This window comes from Pongo pygmaeus, chromosome X (assembly GCF_028885625.2).
Source record: "Pongo pygmaeus isolate AG05252 chromosome X, NHGRI_mPonPyg2-v2.0_pri, whole genome shotgun sequence".
Lineage (NCBI taxonomy): Eukaryota > Metazoa > Chordata > Mammalia > Primates > Hominidae > Pongo > Pongo pygmaeus.
Genome location: NC_072396.2, coordinates 47,154,801 through 47,162,586, shown reverse-complemented (window position 1 = coordinate 47,162,586; position 7,786 = coordinate 47,154,801). Strand labels below are relative to the sequence as shown.

General features: G+C 43.4%; 1 pseudogene; it reads left to right on the top strand.

Moving 5' to 3' along the window:
- Window positions 1-4,410: 4,410 nt before the first annotated feature.
- On the top strand, window positions 4,411-6,039 carry LOC129024057 (beta-catenin-like protein 1; annotated as a pseudogene).
- Window positions 6,040-7,786: the final 1,747 nt, after the last annotated feature.

Genomic DNA, 7,786 nt, shown 5'->3' with positions numbered 1-7,786 from the left:
AGAGGTTACTGCTGTCTTTTTGTTTGTCTGTGCCCTGCCCCCAGAGGTGGAGCCTACAGAGGCAGGCAGGCCTCCTTGAGCTGTGGTGGGCTCCACCCAGTTCGAGCTTCCTGGCTGCTTTGTTTACCTAAGCAAGCTGGGCAATGGCGGGCGCCCCTCCCCAAGCCTCGCTGCCGCCTTGCAGTTTGATCTCAGACTGCTGTGCTAGCAATCAGCGAGACTCCGTGGGCGTAGGACCCTCTGAGCCAGGTGTGGGATATAATCTCCTGGTGCGCCATTTTTTAATCCTGTCGGAAAAGTGCAGTGTTCGGGTGGTAGTGACCTGATTTTCCAGGTGCCGTCTGTCACCCCTTTCTTTGACTGGGAAAGGGAACTCCCTGACCCCTTGCGCTTCCCAAGTGAGGCAATGCCTCACCCTTCTTCGGCTCACGCACGGTGCACGCACCCACTGACCTTTGCCCACTGTCTGGCACTCCCTAGTGAGATGAACCCGGTACCTCAGATGGAAATGCAGAAATCACCCGTCTTCTGCGTCACTCACGCTGGGAGCTATAGACCGGAGCTGTTCCTATTTGGCCATCTTGGCTCCCTACCCTGAAGTAAGCTTAAGAGATCTATTGTACAGTATAGTGACTACAGCTAATAACAATGTATTGTATACTTGAAAATTGCTAAGAGAGTAGATTTCAAATATTATCATCACAAATAAGTGATAAGTATGTGTGGTAATGCACATGTTAATGAGCTTGATTTAGCCATTCCACAGTGTATACATATTTCAAAACATCATGTTGTACAACATAAATACACACAATTTTTGTCAATTTAAAAATTTTAAAAAACTATTCTAAAAATAAGTTTAAAAAGACAGTGTGATATTGTCATGAAGATAGATGATGGTACAGAATCAAGAGTCCAGAAATAAACCCTTCCATTTATGGTGAATGGATTTTTGACAAAGGTGCCAGGACAATTCAATGGAGAAAGGATTGTGTTTTCAATGATAGTTGCTGAGACAATTGGATATCCACATGCAAAAGGATGAATTTGCACTCTTACCTCACACTATACACAAAAATTCACTTGAAATGGGTCAAATACCTAAATTTTAGTGCTAAAACTTTTAGAGAAAAACATAAGAGAAAACTTTGGTGTGATGGTTAATTTTAGGTGTCAACTTGACTAGATGAAGGGATACCTAGAAAACTGGTAAAACATTATTTCTGAATGTATCCGTGAGGGTGTTTCCAGAAGAGATTGGTGTGTAGTCAGTGGACTGAGTGGGGAAGATCACCCTCAATGTGGATGGGCACCATCCAGTTGGCTGGGGACCCAGATAGAATAAAAAGGCAGAGGAAAGGTAAATTCGTGTTCTCTCTCTCTCTGTCCTGGAGCTGGGACACCCTTCTTCTTCTGCCCTTGGACATCAGAACCCCAGGTTCTCCAGCCTTTGGATTTTGGGACTTGCACCAGCAACCTCCCAGGTTCTCAGGACTTTGACATTGGACTGAGAGTTACACCATTCGAGTCTCTGGTTCTGTGGCCTTCAGACTTGAACTGAGCCATGTTACCAGCCTCTCTGGTTCTTTAGCTTGCAGGTAGCCTATCATGGGATTTCTAAGCCTCTATAACCACATGAGCAAATTCTCCCAATAAATCCCCTCTTTATCTATCTATCTATCTATCTATCTATCTATCTATCTATCTATCATCTTTCATCTATCTATCTATTTATCTATCTATCATTTATCTACCTATCTATCATGTATCTATCCTATTGGCTCTGTCTCTCTGGAGAACCCCAATGAATACAGATTTTGGTACTCAGAAATAGGGCTGTTGCTATAACATATACCTGAAAATCTGGAAGCTACTTTGAAACTGGGTGATGGTTATAGGCTGGAAGAACTTGGAGGAGCATCCTAGCAAAAGCCTATATTGCCATGAATAAAGTGTTTAGAGCGATTCTGGTGAGGGCTCAGAAGAAGAGAGTGGTCAGGAAAGTCTGAAATTTCTGAAAGATCACTAAGTAGTCATGATCAGAATGTTGGTAGAAGTATGAATGGTAAAGGTAATTCTGGTGAGATCTCAGATGGAAATGAGAAACAAGGTATCATAAACTGCAGTAAAGTCCTTCTTTGTCATAAAATGGCAAATAACTTAGCTGAATTGTACCCATGTCTGAAGGTTTTGTGGAAAGCAGAACTTAAAAGCCATGAACTAGGATATGACAGAAGAACTTCTAAGTAGCAAAGCATTCAGGGTGCTGTCTGACTTCTTCTAATTGCATATAGTTAAATGCAAGAAGAGAGAAATGATTTAAACATAGAATTTATAATTAAAAGGGAAGAAGAACATAAGGATTTGGAAAATCCTGGCTAAGTAAAGAATCAAAAGGCATGTTTAGGAGAGAAAACCAAAAGTGTGGCCAAAGGACCATTTGATAAGGAGATTAATACAGATAAAAGGAAGCCAGATGCTATTCATCAAGACAATGGAGAATTAACCTAAAGTCATTATGGTGATCTTTGAGGCTGCCCCTTCCATCACAGTCTCAGAGCACTGGGACCTTGAGGGCAAGATTTCTAGAGAGAGGGCTATGGGATCTCAGCATTTGCTGCCCTTTGCTACCTCAAGTATCTGCTTCCTGCATTCCAGTGCAGCACTCCTTGGCTGTTCCAGCTATGGCTCAAGCAAGCCCAGGTGCAATTCAACCTGCTATTCTGAAAGATTCAAACATTAAGCCTTCATTACATTTGGGTGGTGCTAATTCTGCAGCCCCACAGAATGCAAGAAATGTGGGGCCACGGCTTCCTTCACCTAGGTTTCAAAGGATGTCGTGAACAGCTTGGGGGCCCAGGTAGAAACTTGTCATAGGGGCAGAGCTACCACAGAGAGCTTCCACTAGTGTTACGGTCTTTCTGCCCCTTAGCTCAGCTAAGTCTGATTTCTTGTCTCACAAGCAGGAAGAATTAGGCATGCGAATGCCGGAGAGTGAGTGGAGTAGAATTTATTAAGCAAAAGGAAAACTCTCAGCAGAGAGGGGATGTCGAGGGGTGGAGGTTTCCCTATTTGAAGGCGGGAAAAGTCCCCCATGTGGCTGGATCTGGGATCTTTTATGGACTCAGAATGGGGAGGGCATGTCGATTGGTTTGTGAGTATGCAAAAAAGGTTAAAGCAAAGACACCACTCAAAGGTGGGCATGACTGTAGAAAACCAATTAGGAAAGGGTAGGTATAGGTAAAATAGGTAAAGGGAGGGGATCAATCAGAGGAAAGTGCGCCAAACAGGAAGACAAGTTCTCAATCCAGTCTGAGGATTTAACTTGTAGCTTGGCTTTCAGGCTTTAAACTGTCTTTGGCTTGGAGTTGGGGTTTCACCGTGTACCCACCCCATCTGCCTAGGCATTTGGCTGCCTCCTCTCGCTATCACTGGACAATGCCCAGTGGAACTGTGGGCTTAGGGCTGCTGCAGAGACCCCAGAAATGTAGACTCACCAGTATGCAGTCCTAGCCTGGGAAAGCTGCAGGCACAAGTCTTCAACCCATGAAAACTGCTGCACGGGCTGAGTCCAGCAAAGTCATGGGGGAGTGGCTGCCTGAGGTCTTGGAAGCACATAGCCCACTCTAGTGTGCCCAAAAGGTGGGACATGGAGTCAAGGAAGATGGTTCTGGAGCCTTAAGATTTGATGTTGTTCACCCTGTTGGGTTCTGAACATATTGGGGATCAGTTACCCCTTTCTTCTTGTCTGTTACTTCCTTTTAGACTGGGAATGTCTATCCTGTGCCTGTTCCACCACTGCATTTTGGAAGTAGATAACTTGATTTCACAGGCTTATGGCTGGAGGGAATTTGCCGCAGAATAAATCGTGCCTTGAGTCTCACCCATATATGATTTAGATGAGATTCTACATTTTGGACTTATGTGTTGGTGCTAAAATAGTTAAGATTTTGGGGTCTATTGGGATGGAATGAAAGTGTTTTGCATATGAGAAGAATGCGAGTTTTGGGGAGCAATGGGTGGAATGCTATGGTTTGAATGTTTGTCCCCTCCAAAGCTCATGTTGAAATTTAATTGCCATTGTAATGGAATTGGGAAATGGGACCTTTAAGATGTGATTAGGTTGTGAGGGCTCTGCCCTCATGGGTGGGTTTAATGTTTTTAAAATGAGGCTTTCTGGAATGGGTTCTCTCTTTTTTTCTGCTCTTGTGCCACATGAAGAACAGTGTTCCTCCCCTCTGGAGGATACAGCATTCAAGGTGTTATCTTGGAAGCAGAGACTGGGCCCTAGCCAGACGCCAAACCTTCTGGTGCCTTGATCTTGGACTTTCCAGCCTCCAAAACTGTAAGAAATAAATTTCTGTTCTTTATAAATTACACAGGTTGGCTGTGCCAGGGACCACGGACATAGGCAAACTTCTGAGCTACCAGCCCAACAGGGGCATAAAACGTCCCCGAGATGACAAATAGGAGGAGCAGAAGATGCATCAGAAACAAACTAGTACTCAAGATTGGGAAGAGGAAATGATTGTGGTGGAAGAAGCAGAGGATGACAAAAAATGGCTGCTTCAGATTATTGACACAGAGAGTGAGGAGGAAGAGAAAGAGGAGGAGCCATTGGATGAAAGCTCAGTGAAGAAAATGATCCTCACATTTGAATAGTGAGCATATAAAAACCAAGAATTGCAGATTAAGTTTCCAGACAATCCAGAGAAGTTCATGAAATCCCAACTGGACCTACATGACATCATTCAGAAGATGCACGTGGTGGCCACCATGCCAGACCTGTACCTTTTGCTGGAGCTGAATGCTGTGCAGTCACTTCTTGGGTTGCTTGGACACAATAACACAGATGTGTCCATAGCTGGGGTTGATTTGAGTCAGGAATTAAAAGATATAGACATCTTCTATGAGAGTGAAGAGGGAGCAGAAGTACTCATTGATGCACTGGTGGATGGGCAGGTGATAGCACTGCTGGTGCAGAACGTGGAGCACCTGGATGAGTCTGTGAAGGAGCAGGCCAATGGTGTCCATAACACTCTTGTTATTGTAGAAAACATGGCTGAGTTCTAGCTGGAGATGTGTACAAAAGGTGCCCAGCAGGGTCTTCCTCAGTGGCTGTTGAAGAGGCTAAAGGCAAAGAAGCCTTTTGATGCCAACAAACTGTATTGCAGTGAAATGCAGGCCATATTGCTCCAGGACAACGATGAAAACAGGAAATTGCTTGGGGAGCTGGATGGAATTGATGCACTTCTTCAGCAGTTATCTGTGTTTAAAAGACAAAATCCCAGCACAGCAAAGGAGCAGGAGATGATGGAGAATCTGTTTGATTCACTCTGCTTCTAACTAATGCTCACTTCCAATCATGAGCACTTCCTGAAGGGCGAGGGTCTTCAGGTGATGCATCTCATGCTCAGGGAAATGAAGATCTCACGGAGTGGGGTCCTGAAAGTGCTGATTGCACCAGAGGGCATCTACAACTGCGGTAAATTTGTTGACATGCTTGGCTTATGAACCATCTTTCCCCTCTTTATGGAATTTCCCAGGAAGATCAAGAAAGTGGGTACCACTGACAAGGAACACAAAGAGCATGTCTGTTCCATTCTGGCTTCCCTTTTGTGGAACCTGAGAGGGCATCAGCGAACCCGGCTTCTGAATAAATTCACTGAAAATGACAGTGAGTAGGCTGATAGACTAATGGAGTTGCATTTTCAATATCTGGGTGCAATGCAAGTGGCAGACAAGAGGAATGAAGGGGAAAAACATGACATGGTCCAGCGTGGAGAGATCATAGACAGTGACATGGGGGATGAGTTCTACCTCCAGTGCTTGGATGCAGAGCTCTTTGTTCTCCAGTGCATCTGCTGCATTATGGCCAAGATCTGCAATGCCAATGTCCCCCAGATTTGCCAGAGGGTTCACCAGATCCTAAACATGTGAGGACGCTCCATCAAAATTGTCAGGCATATCATCAAGGGGTATGCGGAGTTCTTAGAGAAGGAGCAAAAGCACATCCTGGGCTTGCTTGAAAACTTCTAGAGGCCTCCTGACCCTGTGTATAATGGACTCCCTCTTGGCTTCCCTTCCAGAAACAGTTTCTAGACAGCTGTGTGTGGCTTTTGGACAAATTAAAGCTAGTTTTGTTTAAAAAACCAAATAAATAGAATAAAACAAATTACCTAAGTATTCTGTTATAGCATCACAAAATGAACTAAGACGCTTGGTTACCTTGGGTTAGGCAAAAATCTCTTAGATATGCACAAAACATGAAAGAACAAATTGATAAACTGGATTTCATAAAATTATAAAACTTTTGTGCTTTAAATGACACTACTAAGAAAATGAAAAGGGCCAGGCACAGTGGCTCACACTTGTAATCCCACCATTTTGGGAGGCTGAGGCAGGTGGATCACCTGAGGTTAGGAGTTCCAGAGCAGCCTGACCAAGATGGTGAAACCCCGTCTCTACTAAAAATACAAAAATTAACTGGGCGTGGTGGCACACACCTGTAATCCCAGCTACTCAGGAGGCTGAGGCACAAGAATCGCTTGAACCTGGCAGGTGGAGGTTGCAGTGAGCCAAGATCACGCCATTGCACTCCAGCCTGGGTGACAAGAGCGAAACTCTGTCTCAAAAAAATAAAGAAAGGAAAAAGAAAAAAGAAAAAAAGGAAATGAAAAGACAATCCATAGACCAGAAAAAAAAATTTCAAATCATATTTCTGGTAAAGGACTTGTCTCCAGCCAGAATGTACAAAGAGCTCCTACAACTAAATAATAATAAGACAAGCAACTCAAAAAATGGGCAATGGGCCAAAATTTTGAATGCACATTTGACCAAAGAAGATCTACAAATGACCAATAAGCACATGAAAAGATGTTCTACATTATTAATCTTTAGGGAAATGCAAATTAAAACCATAATGAACCACCATTTCATACTCATAGAATGATGGTAAGGATGTGGAAAAACTACAGTGTTCATACATCGCTGGTGGGAATGTAAAACAGGACAGCCAATTTAAAAATCAGTTTGGCAGTTTCTTAAAGTTACCATAAAATCCAGCAATTCTCTAAATATCTAGAGAGAAATGAAAACATATTATAACATGCAAAAATGTGTACACCAATGTCCATGGGAACATAATTCGTAATAGCCAAAAAATGGAAATAATCCAAATGTCCATCAACTGATAAATGGATTAAAAAATGTGTGGGCCAGGCACAGTGGTTCACACCTGTAATCCCAGAACTTTGGGAGGCCGAGGAAGGTGGATAGCTTGAGCCCAGGAGTTCAAGTCTAGCCTTGGCAACATGGCAAAATACCATCTCTACAAAAAACACAAAATACAAAAATTAGCTGGGTGCAGTGGTGCGCATCTGTAGTCCTGGCCACGTGGGAGGTTGAGGTGGGAGGATCACTTGAGCCCAGGGTGTCCAGGCTGCAGTGAGCCCTGGTTACACCAATGCACTCCAGCCTGGGCAATGGAGTAAGACCCAGTTTCAAAAAATAAATAAGTAAATAAAGGACAAAGTACTGATACATGTGGTAACATGGATGAACCTCAAAAACATTACACTAAAGGAAATAAGCCAGATGCAAAAGACCACATGTTATATGATTCCATGTATATGACATAATCAGAATAGGGAAATCTATAGGGACAGAAAGCAATTTAAAGGTTGCCTAGTGTTGAGGGTAGAGGGTGGGAATTGCAAACAGCATGCACAATCTTTTTGGAGTGATGGAAATATTATTTTTTTTTTGAGATGGAGTTTCGTTCTTG